Consider the following 17305-nt stretch of genomic DNA (forward strand, 5'->3'; position numbering starts at 1 on the left):
GTCCATTAAGATTGCTATAATGAAATATCACAGACTAAGTAATTTGTAAACAGTAGAAATTATTGCTCCTGATTATAGAAGCTAAAAAGTCCAAGATCGAAGTATAACAAGTTCAGTGTCTGGTGAAGGCTTATTCCTCATAGATGGTGTGGAAGGGAATAAAAGAAAGCAAAAAGGACTTACAGTCTCACTCAGGCCTCTATATGAGGCACTAATTCCATTCATGAGAGCAGAGCCCTTGTACTCAATCGGCTTCCAAATATCCCACCTTTTAATAATGCACACTGGGGATTATGTTTCAACACATGAATTTGGAGAACAAAAGCTTTCAGACCATAACATTCTCTCTTGCTCCACACACCCACCAAGCTGTTCCTATCTTAGGGCATTTGCAGTAGTTATTTCCTGTGATGCAAGTACTATTCCCCAGATATCTTCATTACAAACTCCGTTATTTATATCAAGTCTTTATTCAAATACCATCTCAGTGAGGCCTACTTTGACCACACTATACAATACTGCAGAGCTCTGGCTCTTGGCATTTCTGATCCACCCTCTAACTTTCTGTTTGTACTTAGCACTTAACACCTTTGATGCACTCGATAATTAGTTTGTACATCATGTTTATTGTTTGTTACAATATAAGCTCCACAAAGGCAAAGATCTTTGTTTAGTTCACTGGTAAATCCAAAGCACCTAGAACTATGGGCCCAGCACTTAGTAAGTACTCACAAAGTATTGTAGGTCATAATGAGGATATTAACATAAATTTAGCATTGAGCATGTCCTAGGCACTATCCTAAACACTCTAACTACATAGCCTCTTTTTATCCTCATAATGTATTTTTTTTTTAACTTCAAGGTAGATACCAGTATCAGTTCTAGGTTATGAACAGAAAGGAATGTATTAGGTTTTTATAGGAAAGCTCAAAGAATAAATGTGAATACTAGCAAATCCCACATCAAAAATAAGCAAGTGAGACAAAGTGCCACTTTCTTCCTCAGGAAAAATCTTCTAAGGGAACCATCCTTGGAATTGCCTCTGCCAGACACTTCTAACCACAACCACCAGACTCTGCCACCCAAGTGACTCATTACCAAGACACTGGACTCTTCATTGCTTCTTGTAGATCTGAATTTCAGTGTGTCATCATTTCCCTTCTGCCTAAAGAACTTCCTTTGGCATCTATCCCAATGACAAATCTCTGTTTTAATTTATTTGAAAATATCTTTTATTTCTCCTTCATGTTTTGAAATATATGTCCACTGATAAAGAACTGAGTTAACAGTTGATTTCTTGCAGAAGAGACACCATTCCACCATCTCTGAATTCCATTATTTCTAATGAAAAATCAAATATCGCTGTTATGTAAAATGTCTTTCTCTCTCTAAAAAGCAGGGGGAAAAAATTTCAGGCTGGCCATGGTGGCATACACCTGCAATCCCAGCACCCAGGAGGCTGAAGCAGGAGGATCACAGTGAGTTCAAAGCCAACGTGGGCTACACAGTGAGACCTTATCTAAAAAAAAGCAAAACCAAAACAAACAAATTTCAGCAGCTTGACTATTACAGTCTTAAATGAGGATTGTCTTTTCTTAATGTTGTTTTGGCTTTAACTTCCTTAGCATAAAAGCTGTGTAATTTTTTTCTAATCAAAATTGGAAAATTATGATGCTCAATATTTTTTAAATATTGTTAATAACTAATTTTATCTTTCTTAACTTTTTAAGATTCCATTTACATATATGACAGATTGCTTGAAAATCTCATCCAGGTTACTAAAGTTGTTTGTTTTCTTGGTATTTTATTCTCTATGTGCTTTAGCTTGAATCATTTCTATTGTTCTGTCTCCAAATTGATCCTCTTCTGTTGTGTCCAACCGGCTGTTAATCCCATGCAGAGATTTTCTTCAGAGATTATATTTGTCAGTGCTAGGATTTTCATTTAGTTCTTTTTTAAAATTTCCAGATCTCTCTTCAAATTTCCAACCACTTTACTTATTATAGATTTAGTGAGTATGATAAATCTTTAGCAAGGCTCATTAAAAAGAGAAAGAGAAAAACTACAAGTTACCAATATCAGGAATATGACCAGCAATTTTGCTACATCATCCTGGAAATGGCAAAAAGATAATATACTATGCCTCTGCTATGTTAATATACTGCATTATGTTAATAAATTTGACAACTTAAAGGTAAATTTCTTTGAAAAGCATAACTTTCTGAAATCAACCAAGAAGAAATACAAAATCTGAATAGCCTATAATTTATCAAAGATTTGAAGTTATCATTTAAAACCTCATTTAAAACCTCCACAAAAAGAAAACTCAAGATCCCATATGGGTTTATTGGTGAACTCTACCAAATATTAAGTATTTAATTATACTGAAATACTGAATTTAACATGTTCCCACTGGCTTGAACCACTGGTGGTACATGCATGACTGTCCCATGAGGCAGCTTGTACTGCTGGTGGTACAAGTGGTACAGTCATGGATGGGACGATCACACATGTATCCCAGTGGTTCAAGCCACCTAGCATTGAGACATGAATTATGGCCTCATCATGAATGTGTTAAGTCCCTTTCAGAAAACAGAACGATGAACATTTTCCAATATGTTTTATGAGCTCAGCTTAATGTTGATGCCAGAATTGACAGACATTACAATAAAGTCAATATACCTTATGATCATAAATACAAGATATATCAACAGTTTAGTTGCAAACCAAAACTATCCACATACAAAAAATGAGTATGACTATTGAAGTTCATCCCAATAATGCAAGGTTAATTCAGTAAGCAATGTAAATCACTATATTACTGGAATTTTAAAACTATATGATCATCTCAATAGATGTAGAAAAGTCATTTGACAAAAATCAACACCCATTCATTTGTAGTGGTAAAGAATGAATACTTTCCCTCTTATACAGAAAATATATCAAGAATATTTGCTCTCTATTCATAAATAGTTACACATTATAAAATAAAACAAGAAAGTAAAATAGAAATCATTGTTTACAGACAAATAAAGTTATATTTATTGTAAAAGGAGTTGATTGCATACATAGAAAATTCTGAGAAAATCTACACGCTTCTAGAGCTAGCAAGTAAATTTAGCAAGACCACAAGATACAATTTCACTACACAAAAAGCCAACTGTACTTTTATATAAGATCAATATACTTGAAAAATTAAATTTAACAAATAAAATAATTATAAATAAGTTTAATTTAACAAAGGAGCAATACTTTTTCATTACAAGCTAAAACACTGGAGAGGGAAATTAAAGTCTGAGTATAGAAATATGTCATATTCTGGGAAATGGAAGACTACTGTTAAGAAATAAGTTCCATGCAAATTAATTTATGTATTTCATGTAATGCCAGTCAAAATTCCATCAGACTTTTCATAGAAATTAAAGATCAGGTTCTAAAATTTATTTGAAGATGCACAGGATAGGACAGGCAAAATGACCATGAAGTACTTGCACTGCCCAATCCAAGGCTTATTATAAAACTGTAGCATAAAGAAAATGTAGCATCTAAATGGCAATAAATCAAATAAATCAATGGAAAAGAACAGAGACTCTTAAAATAACGCCACACATTTTATTTTCAACCAAGATGCCAAGGTCATTAGAGAAAGAAGTCTTTTCAACAAATGTTATGAAACAACTGGTGTACATACAGCAAACACACACAAATGAACATCAACTCTTATCTCCTGCCATATACATAAACTCAGAATGGATCACAGATATATACAAAAAGATAAAAGTACAATCCTTGAAGAAAACATAAGAAAAAAAATCTTCACAACTTTGGAGTAGGTAAAGATTTCTAAGAACAAAGAAAACACAAATCATAGAAGACTTTAAAAAGGCAAATTGGATATCATTAAAATAAAAAGCTTTTGCTCTTTAGAAGACCCTACTAAGAAAATAAAGGTCAATCCACCACTTTTCAGTACAGATATCTGACAAAGATGGGATCCAGAATACATAAAAGAACTCATAAATCAACAATAAAAGGACAAGCAACTCAATAAAATATATAGGTAAAAGACTTGAACAAACACTTCATATATAAAGGGCTGATATGCACATGAAAAGGTATTCAACATTGTAATTTAGAGACATATAAATAAAACCACAATTATATACCATTTAATATTCATTTAAATGCTTAAAATCTATTTCAAATTTGAAATAGGAAGAAAAGGTCCAAAGGGGTAGGAAAAGTGGGAGGGGAAGGGGAAAGGAAAGAAGGGAAAGGAAAAATTGTGAGAAAAGGAAAAAATGGAAACAAAGTCTATGTAAATAGGGAAAGGTGGAGGGGGTGAAGGGTGCACAGGTAATGGGGAAAAATAAGAACCAAGATACATCATGTACAGGTACAAGCATCCAATGATAAATGTAAACGTATTATATACCTAAAATGTACCAATAAAAGAATTTAAGCAAAAACAAATAAAAATAAATGCTTAAAACCATAAAAACTGATGACAGTACATGTTAGTGAGGATATGCAACTACTAAAATCCTCATGCTTTGTTGGTGGGAGTATAAAATGGTACGATCATTTTGGAAAACATTTTGATAGTTTCTCATAAATTAAATTTGTTTTCTCTGTGATCCAACAATTTCATTCCTATATAGTTCACATCTAAGAGAAATGAAAACATATGTTCACATGAAGAATATTCATATAGCTTTCTTGCAATATTCCCAAACTGGAATAACCCAACTGTCCATCAACAGATGAACAAATAGACAAACTGGTAAATTAATAACTATGGGACACTATTCAGCAACAAAAAAAGAGCAAACTACTGAACTACACAACAGTGAACCCCATGACTCAGCAATCTACTCCTCAGAATAGAGCCAATTGGTATTATATATGCACCAAAATACAGTAATGTTTTTAATAGCAAAAATCTAAATGAATCCAAATGAGTTTCGAGAAATAAGGTGTGACTGAAATGTACATGTTTACATTTTTTAAATGTATTACAGCAAAAGACATAATGTCATTAGTCCCCCTCAAAATACTTCCCCTTGCTTCTGTCATTCTTGCCACTTTCTGAAGCAGTTCTGGAAGTCCTCTCTCATACATGTCTATGCGGTATAATCAAAAGTATAGCAAATTCTGGTCCTGAGTAGGATCCAGTGAAAAGGTCGACTGATAAAAACATTAGTTTGTCCTCACTCACTTTACTCACCAGATCTAGCACTGTGTGATTTCCGGCTGTTCCTCAAATTCAAAATGTCCATAAAAGGTAAACATTTTTAATCACTTCAGGACATCGAGACAGCCAAGACAGCACAGCTAAAGATACTCATGAAAGAGGGCTTCCAGAACTGCTGGAGATAGTGGGAAGAATGATGAGATACGTGTGTTAAGAAGCAAAGTATAGATAATCTTTCTGTCCACAAAGATGTCTGTAAAATAAAATCATATGAAAGAATTATTGAGTCTAAGAGTATAAAAGTTCCTATTAAGTGCTAATAAATATTTTTTTAAAGTATGTCAGAAGCAAGGTAAAGTATTTCAAGGGGGGTTAACGGCAATGTGTCTTTTACTGTAATAAATTTTTAAGTCTAAATGATCACTGTAGTTTTCAATCTTTTTGAAAACATTCTGTACTTGATCTTAACCAAAAGGCCCAGAAGGAAGATAAGTCACTGGGGATGTGCTTTTGAAGGAGAAGTTGGGACCCTGGCCCCTTTCTTGCTCCCTCTTCCTTTCCTGGCCAGATGACGTAGACGGGGACTCCTCTGCCACACACCCATCATGACATACTGTGCTACCACATGCCTGAAGCAACAGAGCCAACAACCATGAACCAAAACCTCTAACACTGTAAATTAAAAAAACTTTTTTTCCTCTTAAACTGACTTACCTTTGGTATCTGTTGCAATAATGGGAAGTTAACATACTACACAACCTATATGCAAACCAACTTTATGTTTAAGTGCTGAATCATTTAACCATAGGAATTCAAAGAAAGATGTGATCACTGCAATCTAAAGGAGTTAGAGACCATGTCACAGGAGAGTTCCCCCTTGCGCTGTTATGAGAACTGAGCAAGATCCAGGTGGATACTTACACAGTTTGACCCGGCAGTGGAGGGAGACGGCTCACAGGCAGGGCTGACTGATAAGGAGAGGTCCGGCTAAGAGTTAGAAAATAAGATTGAATAAATAGAACAAGCCAAGTTATGAGAGTCCTTGAAAGGCTGGCAGCTGAATTTAGACTTGATCCAATAGGAAATGGGAAATGACTATAAATTCTGCAGCAGAGAAGTGACACGAGAAAGGCAGTGTTTCAGGAAGATTATGTTGGTGACAGTATGCTGGATGGATGGGAGGTAAAAAGGACTGAAGGCTGATGCATTCTGTCTTTCCTGCTCTAGATGAAGGTTGGGTAGCATGACATATGTAGTTTAATTTTTAAAAAGAAAAGACACCACTACAATTACTCTCCTAAATCTTAATAAACTTCTGAAACTCATTCAAGAGTGGAAAAATAGCCCATGTCCCATAGCATTTGAAAATATTATTGTTTCTCAGGTTGAAATTCCTGTTTGGGAAATTAGAGTCATTATACCACATTTATTTATTCCTTAAACTGCCGCATAAGTGTCACCTGGGAGCCCACTAGAAATGCAGACTCTCAGGCCCCATCACAGATCCACGGAATCAGAATCCGCTCTTCGACCAAGATTCCCAGGAGTTTCCTGTGATTTTCAACTTCTTGTTAGAGTTTGAGATCTGCTAACATGGTAGATTTCTATTGAGCTTTTGTTGTTTGGGAAAATTATGGATTTGTAACTGTTGAAATTGTTACATTGACTTGAAAAAACCATATGAACCCCTTAGTTCCTATGACAAGGCTGTCACACTGAGGCAGAGAGCTGGGGTCCTCACCCACTTGCATGTCTCTTGGGGAATGACTGCTACACGGATGAAATGAGACATCTGGTAGCCTTATGAAATGTGTCACTTAGTACATGCAGCTGAAATCAAGACATCTGCTTGTCTTCCCACCATTCTGTGAGCTCTTACTCTAGAATGACACTTTCTTCCTATTTCACACTATCTATTATACCTTTTAGTCCTTATTTACACTTTCAGTTTCTCGCACTAGAGAAATGATTCAGTATTTACACACGTGTGTCCTATTTATTCCACTTAAGAGTATCACTTCAATAGGAAGAAAAGGTGCAAAGGGGAAGGGGAAGTGGGAGGGGTAGGAAAAAGAAAGAAGGGAAATGAAAAAATATGAGAAAATGAAAAAATGGAAACAAGGTGTCTGTAAATAGGGAGGGATGGAGGGGTTGAAGGGAGGGCAGGGGAAGGGGGAAAAATAAGAACCAAGAGACATTATGTAAAGGTGCAAATTTCCAATGATGAATGTCAGTATATTGTACACCTTACATGTACCAAAAAACTTAATAACATGACACTTTTTTGCCATTTGAAATATATCTTCATCCTGCAGGGTTTCATTTTCTTGCTGTGTAAGTATGAGGGGAAAGTGCTAGATTGGTGCAGATAATAAAAATCAGCAGACAATTCACTTATCCGCTGGGAACACCGTTTCAACTCACCTGGGCAACTTTTTCCTCTGGCATTCCACTCACCAAATCCAAGTGTTCTGGGTTACCTGAGGACATCAGTAAAGAAACCATTCGGTAGTCGTCCCCACTCTGTCCAGGTTGCTAGGGAGAACTTGGTTTTCAAGGCCGCTCATTGGGACAGAGCTTCTCAAACTTTAGCACATGTACAATTTCGCTGAGGATCATGTGGAAATGCAGATTTGGAACCAGTGGGTCTAGCCTGAGGGCTGAAATCCTGCAGTTCTAACAGGCTCATGGGTGATGCTAATCTGAGGACCATGTTCTGAGCAGCATGCCCACCTGCCTGGCAAAGTTATTACATCAGGCAAGCACCAAAAGCAACAGCAGAATAAATTCAAGGTACAATTATCTCTGTGGGTGGAAAGAAATAAAGTCATAAAGATGAACAGACTGAAAGTGGAAAAACAGAAAGTTTGTTTTTAAAAACAGTGAAATTTTTAAAAAGAATTGATAAAGATGAAAACATAAAAGGGAGGGCTGGGGATCTGGCTCAGTGGTTGTGCTGCCTACCTTACAAGGGCAAGGTCCAGAGTTCAATCCCTGGTACCAAAAACCAAAAACAAAGAAAACATAAAAGGGAGTTTACCAATGTCAGAACTGAGTCAGCCTAGGAACCAAGAATTTGGTTAGTAATATTTCTACCAAAGACATCCTTAGCAACTCTTGATGGGGTTTTCAAATCCCTGGACCAGCAGGATGATAGAGGAAAAATATTGACTCTGGCAGGCAAGATCTTCCTCACTGATCCTGGACATCTGGTCACTGAATCTTTCAGGAAGGCAGATTAGAGATGGTGAGTTGAAAACCCTTCCAGCACAGGCACCAATAGTGAATTTTAAATAAGTATGGAAGTTAGCCAATCTCTTGCCATCAGATCTGCAAAACTACATTATGTAGTCAGTCTTGAAAATGGAAAACAACTGGTATGAGAAATTGAAAGTGTAAATAAGGATCAAAAGGCATAATAGATAATGTGAAATAGGAAGAAAAGGGGCAAAGGGGAAGGGGAAATAGGAGGGGTTGGAAAAAGGAAAGAAAGGAATGGAATTAATATGAGAAAAGGAAAAAATGGAAACAAAGTCTTTGTAAATAGGGAGGTGTGGAGGGGTTGAAGGGAGGGCAGTGGAATGGGGAAAAAATAAGAACCAAGATAGATTATGTAAAGGTGCAAATTTCCAATGATGAATGTCATTGTATTGTATACCTAAAATGTACCGATAAAATTATTTTTTTAAAAAATGGAAACCAAAAATTTACCAGACCATATTTATTAAGACCTTGAAGGGTTATCAAGGTAGCATAAACAGTAAAATGAAGACATTTATTCATCCAACCAAAATGCATCATGGGCAGTAGAGAACACGAGCCACACACTAATATTGAAGGAAAGGTCTATACATCATAAAGATGTAACTCATGGAATAAATGACCTTCCAAACTGGACATTTAGAAGTTAGCAAACTTTATGCTTTTTGTAACAGTGTAAACAGGTACATGTATTTAGCTCATAATTGACTTGAAGTTCATAATATTACCTTCCTCAAGTTCTGAGAGCGAGCCTCAGCTCCATTCAGAATTTCTTTCTGTAGCAAACCTATCAAAAACAAAAGAGAGGGCCGCAGATTTAGCTCAGTGGCACTGCGCCTGCCTTGCAAACACAAGGTCCTGAGTTTGATCTCTGGTACCAAAAAAAAAAAGAGAGAGAGCCAGACAACATAAAAATCAAAGATCCATCAACTCAGAGAAAACTCCCAGTGGCATCATCTCTGCATCTAATGCTGTCACTAACAGGAGAAGCAGGTAATGGAAATTTAATTTGCAGCTAAATGCAAGCTATCAGTAAAGCTCTGTCTTCCAGTAGGAACAAGATTCACTCAAATTGAATGGGGTTTTTTGTTGTTGTTTTGTTTGGGCTTTTTTGGTACTGAGGATCAAACTCGGGACCTTGAACTTGCCGAAGCAGGCAGCAGAACCACTGAGCTAAACCCCTGGCCCTCAAATTGAATGTTGATAGGAATTTACATGCTTTCTTACCTATACTGATGTTGCCTTCCCCGATTCAACTTGAAGACAGAAATGATCTTTTACCCACCTTACCCCAAGGAATACAGCACATGATCCTGCCCCGTGCCACTCAATGGTGGGGACCTGTGCCTGTGTCTTCTGACAGGGAGATCTGTTCCCTACCACCTCAGCCCTGATTCATCATCTCTGAAGATGAACTTTTAACAGTGGGGACAAACTAGAAGGAGGTTAGCCATCAACTATACCCTCTTTCTCCTTCCCCAGCAGAGGCAGCACAAGAAACCACCAGAACATTCTGACCATGCTATTGTGTGACGCATCCATACTCCTATCCTCCACTCAGATGTAGAACTTACTGGGAGACATGGCCCCAGAACCCAAGAGAATCACATATAGGAGCACAAAGCATGGGATGTGGGGAGCACTCAGAAATGAAGCCAGAGTAGAAAAGTATGGAGCCCAAGGCCAAGCCCTATACTCTAGGCTCAGATCCCAGGTCTACCTCTTAGGAGCTTTGACAGAGGAGCATAAGACGTTACCACTCTGAGCTACTGCAACCAAAGATAATAATGCCAGTATCACAGTGTTTGAGAATCAAATTATTGCATTTTAAAACAGTTGGCACCTGCCCTACAAAATTTTTAAAGGAAGTCTAGTGCAGGAGTCAAGAATGGAAGAGCACTGGTGATGAGAGTCAGCACCTGCACACGTATCATTTAAGATCCCTCAAGAAACCTGTTTGTGGTGGCACACACCTGTAATCCCAGCACTCTAGGAGGCTGAGGCAGAAGGATGGCAAGGCCTAGCCCAGCTGGGCAACTTACAACTTAGACCAGCCCCAAAATTTAAAAATACAAAAGGTCAAGGATGTAGATCAGTGCAAAGACTCTAGGCTAAATGGCCAATGTCTCCCCAAAAAAATTGTCATAAGAATATCCTCTTTAACAGACAAAAGAGAAGTTCCATACTCCTTTAAGACTGTCCTTCTTTAGGCCCTATTGTTAAAGTCTTGTAATTTTTCTTAGATCTTTTCCCGATTTCTGTTTGAGAATTTCATCCACCTTTGAATCCCTTGAACACACATGATGGCTTAAATTAATGATTATTGCCAGAGGTTAGGTGTCTTCTGACCTAGTACATAAACAATTCTCTGCTTGTAAAATGCCAAGGGTTTTCTCTTCTTCATTTCACAAAAGGAGGACTTTCTTCCTCCTCTCCTTGCTATCCCTTCTCGGACAGTGAGTAGCAGCTCCTCCAAGCACTGAACAGATTGTGAAGGCTGCTTAGGGGAGGAAGCAAGCAAGTCACAGCCTCGTGGTTTAAGGAGGGATACAGACACCCGTGCTGAAGGCTGTGCTTGCCACCAAAGCAGCAGACACATGGGTGGCTCTGCATCCCACACTGGCGTCCCCCAGGCCAGCCTGTCACTGCACACACACTACATCCCCAGTCCCCATCTGGCTGTTCTACACAGCAGCTTTACTGACTTCATGCTCAGTGTCTTGGGCCTGCCTGCTATGGGCCATGGGGCCTTATTCAAAGCCATTCCTTCTCACCAAGAAGTTAAATGTATGTGTTTTCAATGATACAGCCATCTGGGCATCTGACACCAGTCACCAAATAATTAGTGGGAAACGTGCCAACATATCCAGGGATATATTTAATAATACTTCTTGGATAAAGAAAAGAGGCTCAAAAATTCTACATTGGCTCCCTCCAGAAGAGAATGATGGTGAAGTTTCTTGCGCTTCTCTGGACTCCTCTCAAGGGTCCTTTGAGGGCTCCCATTCCTCTAACAACACAAAAGGGTTACACATAGTAGACCTGGTGACCCATCCACAGGCTACTCCTCTCCGAGATGTCCTCACTTCCCCTAGCAATCTAATCCATTACCCCTGCTCTAAGTAACATCTGTGATCCAATAATTTCCAATATCATTTTTAGCCCAAAGCACTTCCACCAGAGGACTTGGAAATCAAAGTTTTAATGGCCATTTCTGTCAGGCATCTCAAATTCCATATATCTCACACTGAATTTATTATTTTATCCCTAGTCTAGTATCCATTCTCTCTCAGTTGGTGGCCTCACCACCCACTATACAAATCCTACAAGTATTTCTCAATTTCTCTAACTACTGTCCCCACTCCGATGAAATCCGTTTCCAAGTCCTGCTGAGTTTACTTTCTCAGTATTATCTGACAAGGTCCTTTGTCTCCCCTTTTTGTTTCAAGTCTAGTCTGCCGTGTTGATTAACCTCCTAATTAGTCTCCCCACATCCTTCCAAGTTAGTCTGATCTATACAAACACAAACCTGGCAGGCATAAGGACACATGCCTGTAATCCCAGCTTCTCAAGAGACTGAGCCAAGAGCATCACAAATTCAAGACAGGGGCTTTAAAATGGTGGCACAAAAGCCAGCAGTGAATCACAGCCTCTATGGGATCTGGAATTGAGATACCTGGAGGAGAACTTAGTGGGAAAAAAAAAAAAGACGGAGAGAGAAGAAGAGTTTTGGGAGTCAAGAAAGAGCTAACAGAAAAGTTAGAAATCACAGAGAAAATGAAGAAGGTGAAGACGATACAGAGAAAAGAAAGCAGCAGTCTGGAATGCTAACCCCAAGTGCCAGGGAGGAGAACCTGTCTCCACAAACACAAGGTAAAGAGGGTCAGCAGCCCCAGTGATAAACAATGGGCTCATAGTGTTAGCCCCAGGAAAATCCATGATTATTATAAGCCACAAATGCAGTATGAGGTATTACTCTGAAAGTGACCCTTTTTGCATGACAGGCTAGCATTGGAGAAGAAATCCACTGCAGTGCCCATCCTGTTTAGGAGTAAAATAATCAGGAGCCACTTTGAGAAGGGATTTATTTTTTTAAATGGAGCTACTCTGAGAGTCAGAATTCACAGAAGAACCACACTTCAGGGTTTCTGGTGTCAACCTACCATGGTGACTGGGTGGGAGGTGGCCACAAGACACAGTCATGGAGGATAAGTCTAGTCACAGACTCCCTGAAAAGCTCAAGCAGAGAGGGGCACAGGCTGTAGAGGACAGGGTGGTTCTCCTTCTGTGGTGAGAAGTCAGACCAGTCACAGATGGTTTTCAGAGGGAAAACTGCAACTGAAAATGCTGGGGTTAAATCCAGGGACTTTCGAGGACAGGACTTAAGGGTCTGTCTGTTCTCCCCATCAGTTGATATGATCAAGGATACCATGGCTTGGTTGTTTGCCACATCTTGGTGTGTACAGACAAAGGGGTCTCGGGAGCAAGTGGGGCACCCACCTCACAAGCCACAAAACTAATTGGAGACAGCAGTGGCTCAGAGCAGAGAGAAGGCAAAATGCTAAAAGCTTCTGTAGTGAGTACAGCCTGGAGACAAATAGCACACCACTGAATGATCCTGCCCAGTGGGAAAGGTGGGGCACGATCACCATTCACACACCAAAAAGTGAGTGTGAAAACACAATGGCCCAAAGTTAGGACTCAAGATTCCTACCCCACATCTGGTGGATTCCAGTACCACAGGCCCTGGAAGAAACTACTCACCCCAACACCTCAACATGGAAGAGTTTTTAAAATTCTTTTTTCTTATGTATTTTTCTGTTACTGTTAACCTAATTTTATTTACTTTCTTTTATTCTTTAATTGGATTTTTATCTCACTTTTGCCTCCACTTTCTTCTCATTATCCTTTACTCTTTTTCAAATTGTACTTCTGCTTCCATTTTTCTCTTCCCCTACCGTCTCTATCTTTATTATTATTAAACTTAATTTTTAGCTATTTAGTTTTCTCTATGCTGTTATTGTTGATTTCAATCTTTAATGGTGGCAAAGTTGCTGCTTCCAATAGATATTTATTATACTTCAAAATTTGGTTTGACTTTGTGTTTATATTGTTATTATAAATTTCTTTTCTGTTGTTGAGAGTGATACAGTTGTACCTTTTAGTTGATTCCTATATGTCAATACCTGGTTTGTCTTCAGCTGTATTATTATTGATGATTTCTATTTTTAATGGTGCCATAGTTGCTTTCAACTGGTTTCTCCTCCATGTCAATATCTGTATTGTCTTAGTTTTGTTAACACTACTCTGGTTTATTTTCTCCTCTCTGAGTGGCACTAGGGATCAAGGCCCCAAAAATAGGTTAGACACAAAGAAGACTCCCAAATATTATGTTGACTAGGTTAATAATGGTTATAAACACCAAAAGCTAACCAAAACTAAGGCTAAATCACAGGGAGACTTAATCTGACTAAAAAGATCTCCACAGTAGTGACAGAGTTTTTCTGCCCTAACTGATCTTACACCCTCATCACAAAAGCTAAAGACCAATGAGAAAGCAAGGTAACAAGATACTTCCCAAAGCCCTGAACTCCCCAAAAGCTGATCTTATGGGCACTTAACTCAAAAGCCAAATGATCAAAATGTTTGAAAAGATCAAAGGAGAAACATATAAGCACATTTATCAGATGTTTAGTAAGCTGAAAGAGGATTTAAATAAACAGATAAATTATTTAATTAATATGTTTGTCAAGCTTAAAGAAGACAAAAGCAATAGGCTGATTGGGTTAAACAAGACAATACCAGATATGAATACCATTTTGGTAAAGAATTAGAAGTTACAAAAAGAAAGCAAGCAGAAATCCATTTTATGAAAAGTTCAATTGAAAGTATGGGTAGCAGGTCTGGCCAATGTAAGGACAGAGTGTCACAACTTCAACACTAGGTTGATGTAATAGTTTATGGACTCAGTGATCACCTAAAAACAGAGCAACACGGAAGCTGGATCCAACAGCTGCAAGATGACCCAAACAAACACCTCAGAATTATAGGAAAAAGGAGAAATTATAAGATAACTCAAGAGGTATAAAAATTGTATTCACTAAAATAATAGCAGAAAATTTTCCAAATCTAGGGAAAGAATTCAACCTTCAAATACAAGAGGCATATAGAACACCAAATTGCCATGACCAGAAAAAAATACTTCTCCATGACACATCATAATCAAAATTCCAGAAATTTATCAGAATACTAAAAGCTGTAAAAGAAAAAAAGCAAGTAACCTGTAAAGGCAAACCTATAAGAATAATAGCAGATTTCACAGCACAAATTTTAAAGGCCAGGAGAGCTTAGAGAGAACTTTTTCAAACCCTACAGAAAAACAACTGTCAACCCAGACTTTCTGCAAAACTAGCCTCTAAATTTGATGGAAAAGTTAGGACTTTCTGTGAAAAAGAAATGCTAAAGAAATTCCTGACCACTAAACCAGCATTGTGCAATATTAAAGGGAATATTGGAGACAGGGAGATCATCATCACTGAAGAGCCCAAAGGAAAGTACACATCTAATGGAAAGAGCAATTAAACAAAAGGAAAAAAATAAAGAAATTATTTTAAAACAGTGCAATTACAGGATTCAATAAATATCTTACAATAACAACTCCCAATGTTACTGATCTTAACTCCTCAATCAGAAGACACAGACTGGCAGAGTGGCCAAAAAACAAAATCCACCCATACGGTGACTTTTAGAGATGCACCTCACCCACACAAAAAAATACAAAGACTGAGAGTAAGGAGAGAGAAAACAATATTCCACACAACCTTAACCCAAAAGCAAGTAGGAACAGGTATCTTGATTTCAGATGCAGAAAACTTCAAAACAGATTAGAAGAGACAAAGATGGCTACTACCTACTAGCAAGGGGAACAATTCAAGAGCAAGGGATAACAATTGTAAATATATATGTACCAAACATTGCCACATCCAACCTTATAAAATAAAACCTATAGAACATAAAAGGATGGATAGACACCAATACAATAATAGCCAGGGACTTTAATACTCCATTCTCACAAATAGACAGGTCAAGGAGACAATAAATCAATAAATAAATATCAGAGTTAAACCACACCATTGAACAGATGAAATTAGCATATATCTACATAGTGCTTCATCCAACAATAGAATACACATTTTTCTTGGCAGCACATGGAAATTTTTCCAAAATAGACCATATGTTAGACCATAAGCAAGTTTTACAAAATACAAAAGAATTGAAATAATCTCCTCCATACTATCAGATCATAGTGAAATGAAACTAGAAATCAAAAACAAAACAAACCACAGAAACTACACAAACACATGGAAGTTAGATAATACATTATGGAATAATCAATGGATCACAGAAGAAATGAGAGAACAAAGCAAAAAGTTCATTGAGACAAGTGACAATGGAAGCACAAACTATTAAAGCCCATGAGACACAATGAAAGCAATTTAAAGAGGAAAGTCAAGTGCTGAGAATGCACACATTAAAATAAAAAGCAATTCCAAATGACCGAATGATGTATCTCAAGGTGTTAGAAAAACAAAAGCAATCCAAAAGTAGCAGAAGGAAAGAAATTATAAAAATCAGAGCAGAAATTAATGAAATCAACACCAAAAAATATACAAAGGATCAATGGCTCAAAGAACTTGGTTACAGATAAGATTGATAAACCTCTAGTGAACTTACCAAAACAAGGAAAGAAATGACTCCTATCAATGCAATTACAAGTGAAAAAGGTGAAATCCTAAGGGACATTGCAGAAGTGCAGAGGATTATAAGAAACTACTTCAAAAACTTATATGCCAATAAATTGGAGACTCTGGAAGTGAAAAAATGTCTAAACATGTGCAAATTAAATCAAACCCTGAACACACTAATTAAATAGAGGCAATAATAAAAACTCTACCAAGAAAAGCACAGGTCCTGATGAATTCACTGCAGAATTCTACAAAAACTTCAGGGAAGATCTAATGCCAATATTCCTCAAACTTTTCCAGGGAATGGAAGAAGAAGGAGCCCTGGAAAACTCATCTCTAGAAGCTACCATTACATTGATGCCAAAATGAAAAAAGGATTTAACAAAAAAAAAAAAGAAAAGAAAACTACTGGCTAATCTCCTTAATGAACATAGAGGCAAAAATCCTCAACAAAATATTTGCAAACAGAATGCAACAAATCCTTAAAAGAATCATACATCATGATTAAGTTGGCTTCCTCTGAGGGGTGTAAGGTTGGTTCAACATACATAAATCAATAAATGTCATATATCATGTAAACAGAAGCAACAACAAAAATCACATGATCATCTCAATGGATGCAGAAAAATATTTTCACAAAATCCAACATCCATTCACGATAATAAAAAAAAAAGACTGTAAAGAAAATGGGTACAAAAGAACCTTATCTCAATCTGATAAAGGGCATTTGTGGCAAACATACTGCCAAATGGGGAAAGACCAAAAGCATTTCTTCTAAAATCAGGAACAAGACAAGGGTGTCCTCTCTCACCACTCCTGTTCAATATAGTAGTCAAAACATTAGCCAGAGCAATCAGACAAGACAAAGAAACAAAAGGGATATATATAGGAAAGGAAGAAGTCAAGCTATTTTTATTCACAGATGACATGATCCTTTACACAGAAGATTCAAAAATTTAAAAGAGAGATTCCTAGAACTAATAAATTCAGCAAAATAGCAGAATACAAAATCACTACACAAATATCTATAGCATTCTGGTACACTAACAATGAATTCACCAAGAAAGAAATCAGTAAAAACAATCGCATTCACAGTAGTTTTAAA

Source organism: Heterocephalus glaber, unplaced genomic scaffold (genome assembly GCF_053883595.1).
Source record: "Heterocephalus glaber isolate CG9 unplaced genomic scaffold, H.glaber_assembly_v1.0 deba00001733, whole genome shotgun sequence".
In the NCBI taxonomy this organism is placed as follows: Eukaryota; Metazoa; Chordata; class Mammalia; order Rodentia; family Bathyergidae; genus Heterocephalus; species Heterocephalus glaber.